We start from the raw sequence: 20,751 nt of genomic DNA, 5'->3' as shown, positions 1-20,751 counted from the left end.
TGGGGGCTATTAGGGGCAGGGGAGAAGTGCAAAGGGAGTAGGAAGTCGTGATCCTGGCTGTGGCACTCAAACCCACAGTGACACCGGATGGCAAAAGCAGCACTCGAGCTTCTGTGCCACCTGAAGAGCGGAACAACAGAATGAAGAGAGGCATGCAGGAAGTTACAGTGCACAGAGAAACATCACCAGCACTCTGAGAGCACACTCTTAATGTCAATCCCTGCAACTGAATTTATAGAACACAATGAAAACCTCAAGGGCCTTTTAGGCTCCTTGAAACCCTACTGAGACATCCCCAGCTGTACCACACATATAACGCATGACTTTCTGTTGTCTTCTCTATGTTTCTCTCTTGCAATGGCATTGAAAGCACCATCAGCACCTATTAGAGTAGCCCTAGTCCACATCAGTCAAGTGGCAGGGGGGTTATAAGGTGCCAAAGGGGGCCATGCAGCAGCCAGCCTCACATCACTCCCATTTCTGAAGCAATGCATTTTTCACTCTCATCAAACAACAGCATTTACATACGTGCTAGTGGAAAGCTAAATCCTACATGCAAAGTCCCATCCAGGTCTGCAGCACTGCCCGCGTGTTGCTTGCCATCGTTACGACTTCTCCCTTAGAGAAGGCTCCTCTTGTACCTTCCTGAGAGGGGAGAAAGTCCCCTGCCTGCTGAAGAGCTAGGTACCAGGCCCACGGGGTTAACTGATGGCCCAGGGAATAGATTTGTCAGCAGCGATACAACGGCAGGATGCGCTGCAGGATGACACAGCAGAATGAGGGAGTCGGACCCCGAGGGATCTAAAAGGAATTTTCCTGGCCTCTGAGCACCGTAGGTAGTTGTCGAAAATACATTTTAATGTGCTCATGAGACTGAAATGGATCTAGAAGTGGAAAATTCCCTCACCTGTGAGGGCATACAGCAAATTCTGCAGCAATAAACAAAATGCTTTCCGCTTAATCGATACACAAGTTTAACTTGTAAGCTCTACAGAAATGTCCTTCTGTTTAATATGAGGGAGAACAGTTACAGGACCTTGCTGGAAGAATTTTTTTTTTTTTTCCTTCAGTCTGTCACAGCCTACTTGGCTTCAGCCTGGGCTACAAAGCAACCAACGCTTCTGCTGGCCTCCTTCTTCACAGCACTCTGCATTAGTTCATTAGTAACTCGATATATGCAGGAGGGTGAACACATTTCCGGGTTAATTCTGCCCAAATATACGACAGTTACTGGAAGTTGCTTGTGAATATCCAAAACCCAAATTCAGCCTGTACAAAAAGTCACCAGGGCAGCTGACCTAAACCGACCAAAGGGGTATCTCCCACCCCATAGGAGTGGGGGCCTTTGCTCCCGCCCCTTCTTTTCCCTGTCAATGAAGTTAGCTTTATCACAACCAGGGAGCCTTTTTCTTTCCCAGCTTACTTTCCTCCCCCCTCTCTGCCTTTGAGGAGGGGGAGTGAGAGCACGCCTACGGTGGAGCTGAGCTGCCAGCAGGGTGAGACCACCACAGCCCACTGAAGGAGCACGCTGTGCTGCTGCTCTTCAGTTCCTTCAGTGACATTTGTAGCTAAATTGCCGTAGCTAAGTGGTGGTGCTGTAATTATAGTTTAGGAGCTTGCTCTACTCAAAATAGCCCTTTTCTTCCTCTTCTAGGTCTCTCAAGCTCCACAACAGCCTGAAGTAGATCATGCAAGTTCTAGCCCAGAAATTCTAAATGAGCAGAATAGCCATTTCTAATCATGACTTAAAAAAAAAAAAAAGTTATTTTAAAGGACTCCATGCCACTGAGTCCTGTTGTTATGTGCATCTACCTAGCCCCGTGCTGCTTTGTGCCCAGCTCATATAAAAGCTGATTCATGGCAGATGAGATTAAGACTTCCCATTGCATCCAAGCCCCTTCCCTTTGCACTTGGGCAGTCTTTACTACAGTTTTAAATGACCGTATGGCTCTCAAACAGCACGAACCTATGTGGGGCATTTTTATGGACTGCCTTCCAAACAGAAGAATACTGCACAGCTGTTGGAGTTTTCTAATGTATTTTCTGGGGGCACTGATGGGATGTCAGGTTTTAAAGATTTCTGGATGAGTCATTTTCAGCTGTACCAGTTCAAGCACCTCAATGTAGTGATTTTTGCCTCAAGTGACAACAGATAAATTGCATCAATAACCTGACACTGTTACGGGCCTCACCTGCAGAGGGATGTGAGGGTATGTAAGCCTCTGGCACAGATGACAGAGTGCCAGAAAGGGTCCTAAAAACTCCATATTGTGAGAGACAGACTGCACCCGCAACAGCAGGGACAGATCCCGGGCTACATTTCATTGACACTTTATGCCACGGACACACGAGACTCGCTGCGGTGTGCAACCAGCTGGGCCTGCAGGGGAAGCCCAGGGTCAGGCCAAGGTGACCTCACAGCAGCTTAGCACTGGCCAGGCCCACAGGTAATCTGACCCTACCCTGACATTATTAATGCCTAACTGGTAGGAGCTCTGCCTGCTTGCCAGTCCCATACCTGGCATACAGACCTCCAGTCAATCATCTTCTCATCCTGGGTGATTTTAGTAGCAAAATGTTTTTTTTCCACCCCCCCCAGACATTCCTTACAGCTCTTCCATAATTCCTGGCCCTACCCATGCCTACTGCAGCCAGCAAAAGGCTCCCATTGGAGTAGTTCCTTTGAAGTTTCCTTCCATTGTCAATTTAGATTTGAATTAACATTACAAATTTTCTACTCTATTAATTTCATTATAAGTCTTTTTATGCAATTGAGTAATTAATTTCAATTCTCAACATGGGCTTTCATTAAAGTATTGCTACTGTTGAAACCCTATTTTCCTCAAAAGAACAAGTGGGACATTCTCTGGAAAGACATTTAAACTGTTCTTCAAATTTAGATAAAGTTAGTGATGGAAATTACTTATACATAATTCAATTAAAGTTCTATGATGTTTCCAGCCCCATATCTAAAATTAAAATGAAGGCTAACTTTCTCACAAGCTGATACGAGAGCTGCATTGTTTCTGTCTCCTTAATAGCCAGCTATATTGATTTGCATTCATATTGTAGTTATCTATAATAAAATAAGTTAACAAGCCTTAGCTGATATGCTCTACTTAATCATTTCATTTGTAAGTAAATGTGAAATACAGGTGACAGCCTATATTTATTTATACATTGCCTTGGCAGCGTGAGATTTAATTGTTCTACTGAGTCTCATAGAATTGAAATCTTTTGTTCCCTTCTTCTTATAGTGCCTATGAGGCACTTAAAAGCTCCACAGCATTTTGTGTGTGCAAAGACTGCGGGAAAACAACATGCACGATCCCAGGTCTCCAGGCTCCACAAGGGGAAGACAGGGGAGAAGAGGTTGCTGTGTAAGACCTTTGTACTTTGAAGCTTTGGTTGCCCCAGGTGCCTCCCCCATGGGATCTTTTCCGTGCTGCTTCCAAATCCTCTAACCCACTGCGGGGTCAACACCAAAGAAAGTGGCATGCTGCCCTGGAGGATGGAGTGGCCACGGATAGGAAGGTCCCTGCCCCGAGGGTCAGAGGCCAGCTCCTGCAGGCAGCTCACACTGCCCTCGGTGGCAGCACCACCTCACCTGCCTAGCAGCTCCTGGGGGCCCTCAGGGCCCACAGCTCCACAGCAGAGGTTCTGGCTGGAACTGGGGGAAGATGTGCAGCATGGTGTAGGTGCCATATCATACAAAACAATGTGGTGTCCAAGGACTGTCACCCCGCCCTGAAGGCTGAGAACAGGGCTCGAGTTCTTGCAGACAGTCACTGCTTTGTCTAGGCTCAGGAGGACTGTGACAGGTCTACATGCTTATTATCTGACTTCCTGAGCTGCTTTTCAGAAGCAAGCATTTTTTTTTCCTATAGAAAGAGCAGAACATGGTATCTATTCTGTAAAAACAAACATGAATTTTCTGTCCCCATTTTGACAAGGACTAAAGGGCAGCAGTAAACAGCAAAGCTTCAGATTCAATAAGCTACTTAAAGCAGCTGTGCTGATGCCTCTAGCCAGCACTGTGCTCATTTCAACAGCTGCATGGCATAAATAGAAACTGCTCGCTCTTATCTCTTGGCTAAATAGATAGCTGTGGGCTTTAACCCCTGTAAGAGTCCTGTACAGTTCCTTCAGGAGAAAGCAATTGTTTCCTAACTGAAATGCCTCTAAGCACATCAATGACAAGCTGCGTCACCAGGAGACCTGCTTCAGCTTCCTCTTGTGTACATAGTGGGAGTCCCCAGATCTCTGCTGGGGTTTGAACTAAGGGAATCTGACCCGCAGTTATCCCAATGAGGGCATTGTCTGGAACATTAAACAAGATTAGTTATTTAACTGAACACTCAGCATATTTCCTAAAACACTTTGTTGTTCCCAGAGTACATCCAGGACTCAGACGCACACTACGAGGCAGACCTCACGTCCATTAGCCGCTTGTACACCACAGTGGTCTGGCTTGGTTCTGCAGTCCTCAAAACTTCTGCAAGAGCAGCAGTTACAGTGTCCCTGAATGCCAACGTACAGCTCCACATACAGCAGTGTGGCTCACCATAGGGAAAACACAGCTGGCTCCAATGCATTTGGATCTCCTGACCCCCATGTCTGTGGTATAACAGCAGAGCCCTGTTATACCAAACAGCAAACAAACAAACAAACCAAAAAAAACAGTTTATGTTGCCAACGGTCTGCAAAGACAGCGTGTTGAAGTTACTACATGACCAAAAACAAATCATACTGCAGGTCAGCAACCCACCGGCCCTTGCTAAATGCAGTACTTGATGTATTGTCAAGCAGTGTGATCCCTAAGCAGGGAGCTGTGGGCCACATGTACAAGAATCACTACATGGTACTTCCTGTACAGAAGCAAGGCTTCCCTAACTATAGCAAATATACCTTCCAAGATGAAGCAAAAAATGTCAAGGGAGGACTTTTTCCAATATCTGCTGAATTAATGATATGTCAGAGTATTATTATAAAGCATTGCAATCAAAAGTTGAGGCATGAACTATAAAAGTTTCTTTTAATAGAGAAGTCCCAGGGGGCTGCTCATACATCCTCTTCTCAGCGCTGAAAAATAAGGATTCATCAATCGCTCTGAAAAGTGATTGCTTTTCAAATTGAAAAATCATAGCAAACATGGATGTTACAAATATTTCCAGATGCAGCTTTGTAATTAGCATCAATAGCTACTTAGTGCATTATGCTAATTGTGTTACTCAAATAGATGCAAATAATATGAAAAATGGGGTGGGTCCATTCTTCGCTGTCTTTACAGTGTTGGGCAATTATCCAATTAGACCAAAAGATGCCTCTAGGCTAATCCCTGCCTGGATGCTCAAGACAGGCAGGCATTTTTAGCAACATGACTGATTGTCTGGAAATGCGACTTATTTGTAAGACTGCATCATCTGTAACGCCAGAGGTCCCTAAGACCTCCAGATAAGATGTGAGAGGTAGCCATTAAGCAAAAAGCTTTACCAGTAAGGACAGCTGGCGAAACACAAATTTCAGGGGATTTGTAATGGGATAGCAAGCTTTTTACCCCTATGTCACTGGTTGAAATCCAGTCCAGATGGGAGATGAAAGTAATTGAGTGGCCCTAGCAGCTGGCCAGCAGCCAATACAATGGGCTCACGCTCTGCGACCAGGTTTAATGGGTGAAGTCCCTGCTTCAGCCACCAGGCATTTCTGCAGGAGGGAGCACCTGCAGAGAGCACCCAGGAGCTCAGTAGGAGCAGAAATGAGCTATGGTCCTAAGAAGTGATCCCTTGTGTCTGCGACACTGTCTTGAAGGCCAAGGAGCTGTGTACAGCCCACAGTCTGCATTACAAGCCAAGCTTCTTCATCAGAGCCCAGTTTCTCACAGCTGGGATTATATTTGCAGCAGAGCCAAGACAGACTTTGAGGAAAGCTTTTGTAGTTTGTGTCAGTGGCTGCGAGCAGCTGAACTATGAACTGAGAGTAAGACTGTCAAGGTTAACTGAGAAGATAGAAGGAATGAAGAACTTAAGTGGTGTCGTGGACTGAGAAACATGAACAGTGACACCGAGAGCCTCTTAGTAAGTCCTTTAAGCACAATCAAAACTCATGAATATGAACACTTGGTTGTCTGTTTCTAGTCCCATGAAAGAACACAAGAGGACACCTACCACTTGATCATTGTTTTACACTAAATACCATGCTTTAGTTATTATTTATTTTGGCCAAAAACATATCTTTCTCCCTCATGTACAACTTATTTGGGGGGAGATTGGGCAGGGAGGGTGTGTGCACTTTGTGCAAGCCCTGGAGACTGCTCAATGCCAGAAAAGTTACAGAGGACTGATGAATGCTTACACCAGTTCCTAGACTTGGCATCAAGAAGGAACTACCCTACAGAAGACTGTTAGGAAGCCCTGGTGTCTTACTCATCTTCCTGTAAAGGGAGACTCACAGCACACTCCTATTGAGCATGTACAAATTGCAGCTGATAAGTGACCTGCTGTTACAGGTGGGGCTAGTGCCAGAGCCCATGATCTTTGCTTTCTTCCTGGACACATTGCAGTCACAATCCCTAATCACCAGTGCAAAGTCCCTAAAGATACTGAGAAGTGTTTTGCGGTGTCGGGAATAGATGTTATGGACCTGTCCACATGAAGTAGATGTGTATCAAGTTTTTCTGCAGTAGCTCAGGATTTGAAATCCTGAGGTGAAGTTCATTCCCGGCACTGCCACCATTTTGAGCAGCTCCCTTGGGAGCAGGCCAGGACTGCCTCATGTTTCAGCTCCACCTCCTCAGCCAGCAGTTAGCTGCAGAGCCCAGTCCAAATGGGAGAACAAGCCTGGAGCAGCCGGTGTCCATTACACGGCTGTGTGGGGTCAGGTGGCACCAGAGATGCCATTACTCCCCCGTCGCGTGTTCCTGACACATGAAAGCTTCTAGTGTTGTGAGCCTCAGCTCTCATGCTCTGACACACCAGGCATACGGCACGGCCCTCAGGGCTTGACAATGAGTCTTTTATCTTGTATGTAGCTTTACCATGCTGCACATGGGATTCAGTGGCACAGCTGTTAAAATTCATGGCAGAGCTGCACAGTTTTATGTTCCTGTTTCATGAATGTACAAATAAGCATGCGGTTTGTCACAGTATGGAAAGGGGTCATTTTCACTAACCCTGCTAATCCTAAATAAGCAGTAATGATAAGCACCTTCTGCAGGCTCTGTTTATAGTTTAATCCGCATCTACTCCCAAGAATCAAAAGCAGAAAAATATTGTAGAGGTATTAAAGGAAAGGCACTGTTAGACTTCCAGGACATTACACAGAACTGAAGTCAGACACCTTCTAGTGATTTTAGAGAGAATCATATGGCTTAAATACTAGGTAAGGCTTTGAAAGGCAAGGAATTAAAAGTATCCACCTGACCTGCTCTGCCTGCAGAGCATTCAAGAGCAGTAGTGAACACGTAGCACAAATAACTGAGGGGAAAAAAAGCCTTAAAGAATGACTGAGGCTCCCAATAAGCTCTTGAGTTGCACAGAGATCTCCAGAGAAGCCTGTGAAATAGGAAGATATAAAACAAAGGAATTTGAGATCTAATCTAGAAGAGGGAACTATTCCTTGAAGAGGTATGTCACAGCCTATTAAGGAATATCTAAACATCACTTGGCTACAGAAAGCCCCAGTTCTGTAAGGGGGTTTACTCACAAGCTAAACATCTGTGCTTTCAGAGTCAGCATATGGCAGAACAGTACTTCCCAAGCAAACACTCCATCTTCACTTTTCACTTTAAGACATCTTTTAAACACAGGGCAGCTCTATCCCAGGCAGCAATACATGGTGGTGCAGATCATCTCCCTAGTTCATATCTCAATATAGTATTTCTAGGAAAGTTATAAACTGCAAACAAGCAATGACAGTTATAGCTATTAGAGTTTATATTTAACTCATATTCCTTTTTAGAGGCTCATTTTATAAATATCATTAGGGTCATTGTCTGTTAGCCTTCAGGTTTTCTGGCTATCAATTACAGAGTATAGTGTAACTGAAAACCATTAAGTGTATCCCTCTACCATATGCTTAAATCTAGTTCAAAACAAGATCTAAGTGACCAGAGATAAGCACAGGAGCACAAAACCAACAAAACAGCATTACTCACTGTGACAGGCAGTGATCACAGCACAACAGCAGCATAGCCCAACTCTTAAACTTCTTCACATGTTGTTGTGACACAGTACAGTTTGGAAGAGATTTGGGTGGAAATTCACATTAACATTTATATAAGTTTATTAATATTTGCTACAAAGAGCCCAGAGGAATTTAAGAAATCTGTTGTACTGGAATAAAGCATACATCTTTTGCAGCCAAAAGCATGATCACAGCTAGTGTTGCAGGCCAGTCAAAAACAATCAAAACAAGATAGAGTCCTTGCCTTGGCATGCCACAAGAACGCAGGAAATTAGTTTGCTAAGGATGGAGAGGAGTTTGCATTTCCTCATGGGAGCTTTCCCCATTTGGCCACAGCTTAGAGAGTGAAGGTGCAGAGGACCGAGTCCCAAATGAACCCAGGTCCTGTCTGTCCCATTCTATGGTTCGGCAAATGGATGCACACATTCATAATTTAGCACCCTCCATACAGGATTTGATATTACTTGTCAATATGAGATAGAGTTGATGATAATACACGTGAGAAGATGTAGGGGTCGAGTCCATGTGGGCTTGAAACCTCAGTTCTGTATTTCTCCATTTGTGAATATTTGATTTATCTACCTTAAATTATACTTCCTGATAAATGCTTGTTTTATTTTTATATTAGCACTGTCTGTACAAAACGTTAATATATGAAATATCTATAAAACTACAGAAGCTAGAAGGAAAGTAACAGATATAAAACTGTTTTAGAGCCCCACCTGAAAAAAGCCACTGCTATTTTGCTGTTTTTCTAAAAAGGTATTCCAAAAGCCCTGTTTTTTCCTGAAAATACCTCACTTCTCCCTACATGTATTTCCACCCAGATGGAAACACAAGGATGGACTGGACAAGTTAACCAAATAGCAATAACATCACATTTTCTTGAAAAATATGAAAGCAGGTCACAGCTGCGCAGTTTAACTACGGTATCTGTTTTTCAGAGGGGGAAAAACCATAATCCATGGAGAATTAACAGATTTGTTGCCTCCAGTCTTGCCTTCATCCCCATCTCACTGCTCCAGAGACCATGCTCTGAGTCGCCAGTGAGCAACTCAGGAGGACCGCAGCCCTTCTCCAGGAGCCCACAGGCTCCGATAACCACACAATCTCAGTAGCAGCAGCACTGTGCATCACCACTGTAACAAACTACCTCAGGTCAACAGGCCGACACATCTATCACCAGATCTGGGACAACGGAGCTGGGGGAGAGCTGCAGCCTGCTCCAGCCTGTGACCCAGACGTGCCATATGCTCCGTGTGACAGCACCGGGGAGCCTCTCTGCAGCTGACACACAGCAGAGCCAGCACAGTCCTGTCTCTGGAGGACTGGGAGAAGAAACTCTTCATTTTTGGCTGCAGACGTGCTCCAGGAGTTCAGCAGCATTAGTCTGTGCAGCCTCCCAGGCAAGGACCTGAGAAGTGTTCACCTGGGACTAACACAGTGAGGCCATGCCTGGAGCTTACGGAAATAGACAGCAATAAGCCAGGAAACATGAAGCAGGATCTTTGCCAAAGCCTAGGCAAACAGCCTGTCTGAAAAGAGGTGGAGTAAGGTGGTCCAACACCCCCCGTGCAGGGCAGACATCGGCAATGAGATACAGATTACACGAGCAGGGACAGAAGCGACAGTGAAGTCCCAAGTGGATAAAAATAGTGGGTGAAAATTCCACCTTAATCTTGGAGGATAAACACTTTACATCAATGCTTTCAAGCACTAGCTTTAGATATATATTCTTTAAAATCAGCTACATGTTTTATCATGGAGATCACTTCGTGACTGCTTTTATAGCTTTGTTGTTACCATAACCGTACAATTATTAGGCATTTATTCATTTCTACAAAAGATGCCATCAAGGATGTGAAGCAACATATATTGCTAACTGAACACTGAATAAAAACTTGAAATCGTTTACGTGACTGGCAAGTTTTAAATTCAAATGTTTTAATCATAAAACAAAGCAAATTAGCATAGAAAGGCAATCTGAGGATATAAGCACTTCTAATTGTTCTTTGTTATAGACCTCTCGGTTACCAGAAGCACAGCTTTTATCTTCAACTTTGAGCCCCGCCTGATAAACAAGCTGACAGCAGGAAGCTTTTCTCGATATTAACCTTTCCTTTAGTACCCTCTGCTGGCCAAAACAGGCACAGACAGGAAAGTCAAAAACCCGACCTCCAGGAATAATAATAATAAAAAAAAAGATGCTGAAAAGCCATCCCGACCTTCAGCAGGGATGGCCTCATTTGTCACCGGGGAGAACGCTAACCAGCACATGCAGCCCGAGGCAGGAAAATCAATACAAGGCAACGCATCTCGGAGCCCAAGCAGGTTTTCACAGCGCAGGACGTGACACAAACTCTCCCAGATGCCTCATCAGCCCTATTAGCTTTCCTAGCATTAGCTTTCGTTAAAAATAAAACTGGTGCTTAGTCACCTGGAAAGATGGGTGAAAGCTTTCGGTGCTTGTCTGCCCCTTCCTCCTCCTGCCCAAGGAGGACGGCACCAGCATGGCACCATAACCCCACCTGCGGCACAGCCCTGCTCCGGGGGCACCCTGCTGCGAGGGGATGGCACTCTGGCCACCCCCAGGGTCAGGACACCCCTGCCTGGCACATGGGACACTCAGCAGACTAATAATTATCTCTAATCCAGCATCACAAAACCATGATTCAGGTAAGCTCTAAGCAGTTGTTCTCAGCCTGTGCTCTGCTCCAGGTTGGCTGCTTCTTTCCAAGCCCAATAAGATGCCTTCCTGCAGATCCTGTTAACCAGTGTCCTCACCTTCAGCTCTCCCTACAAACTGCTAGGACTGCTTTGAGTCACGAGGGAGTCACAAACCCAATGGGGCAGCACAGTTATCAGCTCAGCTCCTGATCAGGGCTCCAGTTCTCCTCTCCTGCCATTAGCATGCCCAGCTCAAAGGGGCAAAGGTAAACAGTGCTGTCCTCCTGCATTCTTTCCTATTTTCTTTTCCTAAAAGCTCTACAGCCTCACAAGCAGCAGCAAGGCCATGGGACCCTTGTGTCAAGTAAGGAAAGCCAAGCAAAAATCCCACATGCAGGTGTGCTCCCAGGCTGTCCCCAGGTTAGGATGGGGCATACAAGCCAGACACTCACCATTGTACAATGACGGCTTTCTACTATGAAAAAGCTCTGCCTATGCAGGTGTTATTACATGAAATCCATTTTTCTGTACATCTTCTAGAGGAGGAAAATCAAAACACTTCACTGGGAGTTCCCATCAGCACAGAAGCAGAGGGAAGAGGCAAGCATTACAGGAAGATTTAACACAGAAGTGACCAGCTTTCATACTTCCCCGTAACCACATCAGGGAAGCACATTGCTGCCAAATGGTACACCACAGTTCAGACCACTGCCTGACAGAGCTAAACCATGTCTGCAGGGCTAAAACCCCAAAGATGTGGCTTTGATTCCTTACCTAGTCTTTTGAGCTGTGCTGTGAACAGGTCACAGGAGAGGTGTTCGGCAGCAGTCATGACCTTAGAAATCGCTGAAGCCCAAAGTAACCATAGAGCCAGCTGGGCTCTGAGGCAGTGCCTTGAGAAGGAGATGCCTTTGCTGGGACCAGCAGGTCCCTGGGAGCTGCTCTGCCGGCCCCAGCCAGGGAGAAGCTCCAGCAGGCAGTGAGGCAGAGGCCTCATCACAGCCTTGGAGATCTATTCTTTTACCCTTCGTCCCCAGACTATGGAAAGCTCCTGACCTCCACGAGCAACCAAGTGTTGCCTCCCAGATCTCATGTGATCCTTCATCAGAAGGATTTTCGTTTTCCCTCTCGCTGTGTTTGTACCAGAATGTGGCCAAGGCACAGAAGGGGTTCACACAGGGAGGCTGCACTTGTCTTCTGGGCCACCTGATCTCCACCTAAAGGCAACCCAGCCACTTGAACAGCCCAGGACACATCTTTGCTGTATTCCAGGGTGTTCAGGCAAGAAGCCAGATTATAATGGAGTAAAAACAGGAGAGGTAGGAAGAAATTTTTCTATTGCTCATCTGCTTAAAAACCCTGTTTCAGTAACAGGCTTGCTGGGAGAGCTTCTGGAGTCCATTTCCAGTTTCTTCATTTCCAGCTTTCCTAATGCATCCCCCAAGTTGTTGAGACCTGTCCATTGCCTCAGGTAGGGCACAAGCTCTGCCACATGCTCAGTCCTGCACATTCTGGTCGCCTGGCATTTCTTGACCTGTCACCCAAACTTTGCAGGGCAGTGCAGTGACATTCACACCTTTTCCCAAGTCATTAGTTAATTAGTTAATTCCTAAATACTGTTACATGGTTTTAAATGATTCTTCCTGTCAGCATGACATAGCATTTATCAATTCTCTATTTAATTTGCCATTAGGAAGTGCTGAAATCTGAGAACTCCAAGGAGTTCCTCTCCATCTCATTTAACATCAAAAACGCTGGTCCTAGCTTATTGTGTAATTTTACCTGGGTCTTAGCATAAAAAACTTGAAGTACATAATTAACCCAGTTTTGTGATGAAATTTAACAAACTTTCTCATCACTTCATCTTTTAACATGTACGTACCCCGAGACGTTGCTTTTATCTATATCTTAGTGCCTTTATAAACTCTTAATAGTGGTATTGGCAAAATATTTTTTTCAAGATCACAACGCAAGTACACATGTATCCACTGCTCAGCTAGTACACCTGAAATCCGGTAAGTTAGAGAAACATTATTTCTTTTGAAGAAGTCATTGTTCAACCAAGTTTATAGAAGGACTTAAATTAATACAACTGCAGCCAAAATGCATGATGGCTGATAAGACTTGAACAACTCAATCTTTTCATCACTCTTGATTTCTCATTTTTAAAGATACGTAGAATATACCTAAACTTCAAGCATTGCAAAAAAGCTTCAGATTTATTTCTTGCTTCCCTTTTGGGGATATTGCAGCAGAGTCCACATCTCAGATTGTAACAGAAACCACAAACGTGGCCAACAAGAGCTGCAAAAACTTTATTACCTATGTCTTCCCCTGGAATAGCCTGCTGAAGCATTTTTCCCCAGTAAATCTTAATATGAAAATCCCCTCCAGTTAAATAACAACACATCATTTCTTTACACTGGGCAGGCACAAACTTTTGGTTCCTTTTCCAGATGTGCTTCTTTGTTTCCACTCTTAAGTGCACTGCATCTCATTTCCATGTGCATTACCCGAGGCCCAGGGGATGAGAAGGTACCTCCTGGAGGTTACATCCCTGGAGCGCTCCCCATCCTTTTCCAAGTACAGCTGAAGTCTGAAATAAAGAGCTGGTGTGCTGAGTACTCAGCAGGCAGCAGTACCTCCTACAGCTCCACGTTTAACTAAAAATACAACAGGGACTCCACCTACACATTTCATACCTCCAGGAGGCTTTTACACAGCCACACAGGTGCACAACACTGGTGAACCAGACTTCAGTTACAAGTGCTGGCAGTAAGATGGGTAACACCAACCCCAAGTTTGTAGATTGGATTCTCATCTCACTGAGTTGATTTTTACAGTGGCTTTGGGGTAATGCAAGCTATATTATGAGATATGGAGAACAAGATGAGTTTTAGGGTGAAAGCTTGTTAGGGTGGTGACATGCAGGTGCCTCACACAAAAGAGCCAACAGAAACAACCCTGAACCCTGGCGAACACTAGCATGGACAACAGCACTGGCAGACATTCGATACAACCTAGTTTAGGCTCAATTCCTATTACTGCTGCTTTATATGAAAGCTAAACAGACTCTAGCCATGTTCATTTACAGGCAAGTCACAAATTACTAGCTATCATACACTAAATAAGATGAGTATTTACAAATTACAGCTCTAGAAACTTGCCTGTTTCCGTGGGTATTTGTATGCTCCTCACCTCCCTGAAACGCTCAGATGCTGTCAACGTGAACAACTTGCCTCTCCTACTCCGGGGAGACACAAAGTGCTCCTGGTGAACAGCTGCACTGAGATCAGATTTGCCAAAGATCAGAGGGACAGTGGAGAGCCAAAATAGTTTTCACGTCTTAGTTCGGCCTCAACCAGGAGGTTTTTCAGCCTACACCAGGGAGAGCAATCTCAAAGATTACACCTTGAGAACTATTCCAGTCGAATAAGGCAGCAAAATTGCATGTCTAGCACAGATAACCTCATTTTTGGCCCCTCTGAGCTAAATTCAGGAACTTTAAGACCAACTTTTCTTACACCAGAAGAGCCAAAATTAGCAGTACATAGATTTGGACAAGAATATAATCTATTTTAGTCACAAAATCCAGCCTAGAACTGACATCCCTTAATCTCTAATCTTTTCCACACATTTCTACAGATAAAAAACAGGACCAATGTTTTCTAGCATTTATTTGAACTTAAGCAGGTGAGAAACAGAAAAGGAAAGCAGAGGGAGGAGTTGGAAAAGAATCAAGGAAACGTATGAAAAAGAAATACCGATTGAAAAGTACGAATGGCACAATACCATGCTTTTTCTTCTTCCATCTGTTTCTCCTTCATCACTTAGTTCCCTTCCAAACCCCATTTCTATTACTCTCTGCTTCATTCCTGGCACTGGCAGGCCTAAGCATTCCTAAATCAAAAGTCAGGCCCTTGCAATTACTTGACTGACTTATAGATCACGGAAATCTTGGAAGCAGCACCCTTGCAGTGTGCCTGCAGAGTTCATTTCTTCACAAAGAGCATGTGCCCACGAGGAGCTTTGAGTAACAGCTCACACACCAAATATTTCTACAGAAAAGAAAGCTTCTTCCTAGCTGGCCTCAGTCTGGTCTCTCACCAAGGAGAGCCATCTACAGCAGTGTTCTGCAGTTCTGCATTTAAACTCAGTCTGTGAGAGGACCACATGCTTACCTATACGAAGCCATTTACTCTGCTTTCTGATTTTAAGTTGGTAGAATTTGCTCTGATAATGTTTCTCTGCAGCCATACAGACTTTTTGCTTTTTACACAGAAGCTGTAGAAAAAAACTCATGAGAATTAAAGCAAGCAGAGTTAGCAACACTCTGGCTTGCTTTCAGAAGAAAGCTTTCTTCAATTGATATTTAGCTCAGAGGCGTGTTGCAAACACTCCGGGCACTGCAGTGTTCACACATTTCTTCAAAGAGAGCTCATCTGTTATTTGCAATCCATTTTCCATCTCTGAGTCCTGTGACACAGATGGGAACAGGAAGGCTAACCTGGCTGAGTGGATCAGCTGTTTGCTGGATGGCTCAGAAACCCAGTACGAGGATTTGACATGTAAGCAGCAAATCCCTAAAACATTCTGTTAGCATGGGAATCAAATAAATAACCCCTGCTGGGACCCCTAGGTCAGCCAAGCACACAGTTTGAGGCCACAGGCTACATTTCTTATACATATATTTGGTAATCTCATAACTGCAAGGCTATAAAATTGCCTGGTTGGTGATAAGCTACGCTTAAAGTACATGGCAGCCCAAAGACTCCAGAAGCCAGCCATGCTAAGTGCCAGCAACACAAAGCAAAGAAAAACCACAAGGAACAAAGTTACTTAGCAGCCATGAAACAAGCAGGTTATTAGATTTGTGAAGGAGACCTGTAATTACCTACAGCAGTTGTGGGAACCGCTACCAGTTGTGCCTCCAAAAGCGATTTGACTTCACAAAGCATCACTGGAAGGCTCTAATCAATCCTGAATCTGTTTTGCAAATCAGTTCAAAGAGAAATCTAAGTGTGGAAACAAATACCATATCTTTTCCATGGAAAGAAGAGACTATTCTTTATTTCTACCAGCTTCACATTTCCAGCAGATTATCTTTTAAAAAAGCTTTTAAAATACAGCTGCAATCATCAGGCTTGAGAAGTATTACAGAACAGGGAACCATGCAAAGGGATTAACTCCTAATATCATCCAGCTGAACAGCATGAGCTCATCTGGGTTTAACCTTCCGAATCCACTCCATTTGTAGGACCCAACCAAAACCAATAAATCACTGCTAACAATCAGGCAATTTTTATTTTAAACATTAAGGATCAATGACTTCCCTTGCACCTCCATTAAGGAGCCAAATTTTTTCCTGGAGTGGGCATATTTATCCATTCATTGCTGCTACGTTCCCATTAGTGCCAGGCAAATAATTCATAAGGAATCATCTGACACAGCACATCCCTTTGAGCACAGATCGGCCATGAACAGACAATTTTTTCCAATTCATTTATTAGCACAGAGCAAGGATCACAGGGCTGGTGGGGCTATTTGCAGGTGGAGTGCATCTGCCAGCTGGCACAGGGAGCCTGGGGACAGCATTGCACAGACCACAGTCTTGTGCAGTTCCTTGCCTGGCCCCAAGGAGAGCCCTTCCATGAACTGGTCACAGTGTGAAGTGCAGAAGAAAGCTTATCTCCCACTTGTAGTTGGGCTTCTTTATTCATAAACATATTGGAGGAACTGAAACTGCCCTCGAGTCTGGCTCTGGGTAGGGCTGGTGAGAGCAAATATATGGGAACAGCCCCAGGGTTTCAGCAAGCTCCAGGGGCAAGTGAGAGGTCCCCACAGGGATCAGTCTGTGTGGATATATTGCTAAAGAGAAGGTGGCGTAGGAGGTGAAAGGCAATTGCAGTAGTTCAGGGTACAAGTTTCTTCAGTGAATCTCTAACAAGAAAGATTGACGGATTCAAAAAGGTCCAAGCTGCTCCCCCTCTACCCTTCCTGCAACAAAAACACTAAAGTGAAATAAAAAAATCCAGGCAGCAGGGCTTGGGAAAGCTTTATGTTTGATAGAGACACAGGACGTGACCCCTGGGACATCTAGGAAAGTTCTTTGCTCTTCTCCTGTAACCACTGAAAAACCTCTGCCTGTTACCTGTGTCTGCAGTCAGTCTTCATCGCCCACACAGAGTCACACACCAGCTTCAGAAGCGAGGCCGGGATCTCCAGTGAAGCAGTGAGATCCCGTTCCCCTCTGGGTGCCCACTCCCTGAGGGAGCAGCACAGCCACCCTGGAGGGCACAGGGGGATACAAAGTGCTCTCTCACCCATCCTACAGGAGTAGGCTGGCCTACCCAGCCAGGAGTGTGGGCAGCTCAGCAACACCTCCCCTTCCTCCCAGGCCCATCAGGGTTGGAAGGATGCTGCACAGTTGGTTTTTGGCACGCTTATCTAAGAAACACCTGAGCTCTTTCTGTCCTGGGTTGCACACTTGTTTGGGGCCTTTCATGTTCCCTGCCTGCACTTGGCTTTGAAATCAGGACTCCCTCAGAAACCAGAGCTGTGTGCAGCTCCAGCCTGAGCCATCCAGGACAAACCTTGACCAAATGACAACTCAAGCTAATTAATCATTTACAACATGTGTGACTTACAGCATAATGCAATTAAGAAGAAACAGGACTCCAAGCTGGATGCACATCAGGGCGCAGTAAGTAAAGCACTTCTGGCTGCAGGACCATGCTCCCATCTCCCTGCACCCAGTGGCTGCCCCAGCACGGGTGCTGCGGGCTGCACCTCCTCTGCAGCACTCCTCACCACAGGCTTTGTGGGAGCTTCTTTCCAACATTCATCCTTTAATTATAAACCACAGTAGATATAATTATGTAATTTTTACTGATTAAGCCAATTTGATTGTTTGGGATGATTCAAATAGGCCACGTGATGTTACTTCTCATGAGGGATGAATGCGCAAACACTTGATATGAATATCCATCCTGTAGAATTTGAATTGCAAATATTCATGTGTGGCGAGGACATGGGCTTGTTTAAAATTGTTTTCTAGAAAAAAGTTGCAAGTTTATAGGAGAAATTGTGTAGCTGTCTGAACAAGCCCGAAAGAGGGAAGAGAAACGAACTCAGGAGGCTACTCCCTATTCAAAGGTGTTATTATACTCAAAGCTGATACTTGGCAATGCTTTCATCCTTTCCATCAAACAACACTGAATAGCTCCATGCAGAAACATTATCCCACTTTAAGAAAAATTCAAAGGCAACAAGCAAAAGGGGCATCTGCCTTAACTTAAGAGCCAGGATTCTGACCCTTTTCTCCCATTTACAGAGTACACACCCAAAATAAGAAGCATACAGCCAACACAGGCAATTTAAAAATAAGATTCAAAAACCAAAAACAGATAGAGGCTTGTTGAGCACTTCTCAAGTAATTCAAATTCACTTGCAGGATCCCTACTTGCTGTGTTTGTGCAGTCCCTGCAAAATTACTTTCAGCTGAGGTGATTTGACAAGTTGAGTATCAACTTTAACTCCTACCTTGCTTTTGATCACGGCACTGCATCTGCTGTGTGGGACTTCACCTTACCTTCAGTTTCCACTGTTGATCCCACTGGAAATCATATGTGTCTGAGAGCAGAGGCTGGCTCCTGGCCTTTTGGGAAGAACAGCCTGCCAAGGCCATTGCCCTGCCTGCATCCCTTCTGCCAGCTGCCCATGCCCCTTGCTGCCCCAACAAGGAACACTTACACACAGAGGCCAAGCAGGAGGCTCCAGGTTAGTTCTCCCTCACGGCGTGTGCCAAGCTTGAGGTGGCTGGTTGGCAGCCAGTGCAAAGGTTGCTGCAGAGTTATAAGGTTAGCTTTGCCAGCCTCAGCTGCCTCTCCCTGCTGCAGCAGGTGGTTGGACAAACACTAGGACCAGCACCAAGGAGGTGCCAGAAGACCAAGGAACACAACCTCACTGAGTACAAGAACCCAAACTGGATGCGACAGGCTTAGCACCCAGATAGGGCATGGGGAATCTCTACTTTATAAGAATTTGGCTCTCAACCCTAAAGATTATCCCAGGGGCCCTTTAGCACTTCTGCTCATGTCAGGAAGCAGCAAGGACTGGGTGCTCCCTAGTGGGCAGGGAAACAAGCACAGCAACAGAGCCAGCAGGGCAGGGGTCTCACCAGCCAGGTCCCCTCCCACAGTACCTAAGCAAGGCAGGCCAGATCAAGCAAACTCATGGTGATGAATCAGGTCCTAAGCCAAGCCAGGAAGTCAGCCTGCAGGGCTGGATGGAGCAGCACAGTACTACCAGGCACAAGCAGAGGCAACCTGGGAACCAGCACCATACAACACAGCACTAATTAAAAGTAAAGGCCCAGGGCTGAGCTTAAATAGAGCTCCTGAGCCCGCAGGCAGGGGCTGCAGGTGGAGCCCCCAGGTGGGGCTGGGCAAGGCTGTAAGAGCTACTTGGACCCTGCCCTTTGGACCCTGACAGCTAGTGTCATGATAGCACCCAGGAGAATATGGCACGTCGAGCCCTCCCGTACCACGCTAGGCTATGGCATTTGTGGCATATGCCTTCAGTGAGAGCATTCTGGTGAGGACAGCCTAGCAGCTCTCAGACAGGAGTTTCATTAAAGAGAAATTCACCATCAAGAGGCAAGTCAAGGAATTGTCCTGGTATCCCATAGGCGCAGTGCAGGCTGAGCCACAGAAAGTGGGCTCATTACAGTGTGTGGTCTAACAGTGCCAGATCCACTGAGGCCACGGGTGTGCTGGGGGTTGCCAGAACCTGCCCTAGAAACTGCTGGTATATACTCTGAAAGGAAGGAAAACAACTCTGGCTCTATTTCATGGCCCAAAGAGTAAGAACAACTGATAGGAGACCTGTCAGCAACACAATCTCTGGTATAGTAGCACAAGGGTAAAACTGGTGCTCCTTAACCCAGCAAGCAGTGCTGATGTTACCTCAGTGGGACAACCTTAGAATTCTTCCACTACCTCACGTCTTTTCTTTCATGTTTAATTTCTGCGTAAATAAAAAAGGGATTTATACTGGCTTTCATCATGACTGCAGTTGGTAGGGTCTGACCCAACCACAACTGTAAATATGTAAGTGGACCAGCAGCTTGAGCTCAACGCAGCAGTTCATGGCTGCAGAGACCCTGCCCAAGGAGTAGTTTCTTTACAAAAGGTGGCAGTCTTGCTGTCTGGCAGAACAACAAGTGAACTCTCCAGATACCTTGTGTGTCCTTGGATAATACAGACTGTGTTGGCTTGAGCTCATTTGAGAATCTCAGAACAGCAGTGATAGATAATATCAAAACATGCCAAGCTGTCTCAGACACTGGCTTGTCCTTATCTCCTGGTGCAGTGTTATTGTTTTCTATGCTAAAAATTAAGTGAATGTTGATGAAAATTATTGATTGGCAGCACTGCAGATGGATATCCTGTGTTCATCCACAGAGCAGCCCCAGCAAATGAAGATGTGACAAATGTAATGCCAATAGATGCTGCATGACAGTGACAACTCTTTTCCCGTGCTGTCAGGAAGAAACTGCTCTGTATAGCAGTTTCATTTCCACACAGAGTATAAGCAGTACAGTTGCTTAGGTTTTAGTCACTCAATGCAATAAGACTGCATAGCCTCAGTATTTAAAAAGCACTTTCAGAACTATTTAAAATGTTTATACAAGATCATCCTTTCAGATCTCTCAGGATAAGAAAGATTTTCATCCAGTTTGCATAACCCCCTTGTGCCCTTTTCCATTCCTGGTGTGGCAGCAGGTTATACACAGCCTCCCACTGTGCTGGTGAGGCATTTATATACTTTTCCCATCAAAAGTACCAAAACCTGATTATATGAGAGGTACACTGGGGGAGGAGAAGATAGACGGAGGGAGAG

General features: G+C 45.3%; 1 long non-coding RNA gene across 2 annotated transcripts in view; it reads right to left on the bottom strand.

Moving 5' to 3' along the window:
• Positions 1-4,206: 4,206 nt before the first annotated feature.
• LOC118169147 overlaps positions 4,207-20,751 on the bottom strand; it is a 62,573-nt gene continuing 46,028 nt past the window's right edge. Inside the window, exons 1-3 of one of the 2 annotated variants that reach the window (XR_004751937.1) lie at positions 19,028-19,182; positions 18,440-18,577; positions 4,207-4,320 (exon numbers count right to left, since the gene is read on the bottom strand). This is a non-coding gene — a long non-coding RNA (uncharacterized LOC118169147). Of the gene's footprint in view, positions 4,321-18,439; positions 18,578-19,027; positions 19,183-20,751 lie in introns of those variants that run through there. The other variant, XR_004751938.1, reaches the window with a different exon arrangement.

The sequence above is a fragment of the Oxyura jamaicensis genome, chromosome 6 (genome assembly GCF_011077185.1).
Source record: "Oxyura jamaicensis isolate SHBP4307 breed ruddy duck chromosome 6, BPBGC_Ojam_1.0, whole genome shotgun sequence".
In the NCBI taxonomy this organism is placed as follows: Eukaryota; Metazoa; Chordata; class Aves; order Anseriformes; family Anatidae; genus Oxyura; species Oxyura jamaicensis.
The sequence above is the reverse complement of the archived record's forward strand: the minus strand, read 5'-3'. Positions and strand labels throughout refer to the sequence as shown.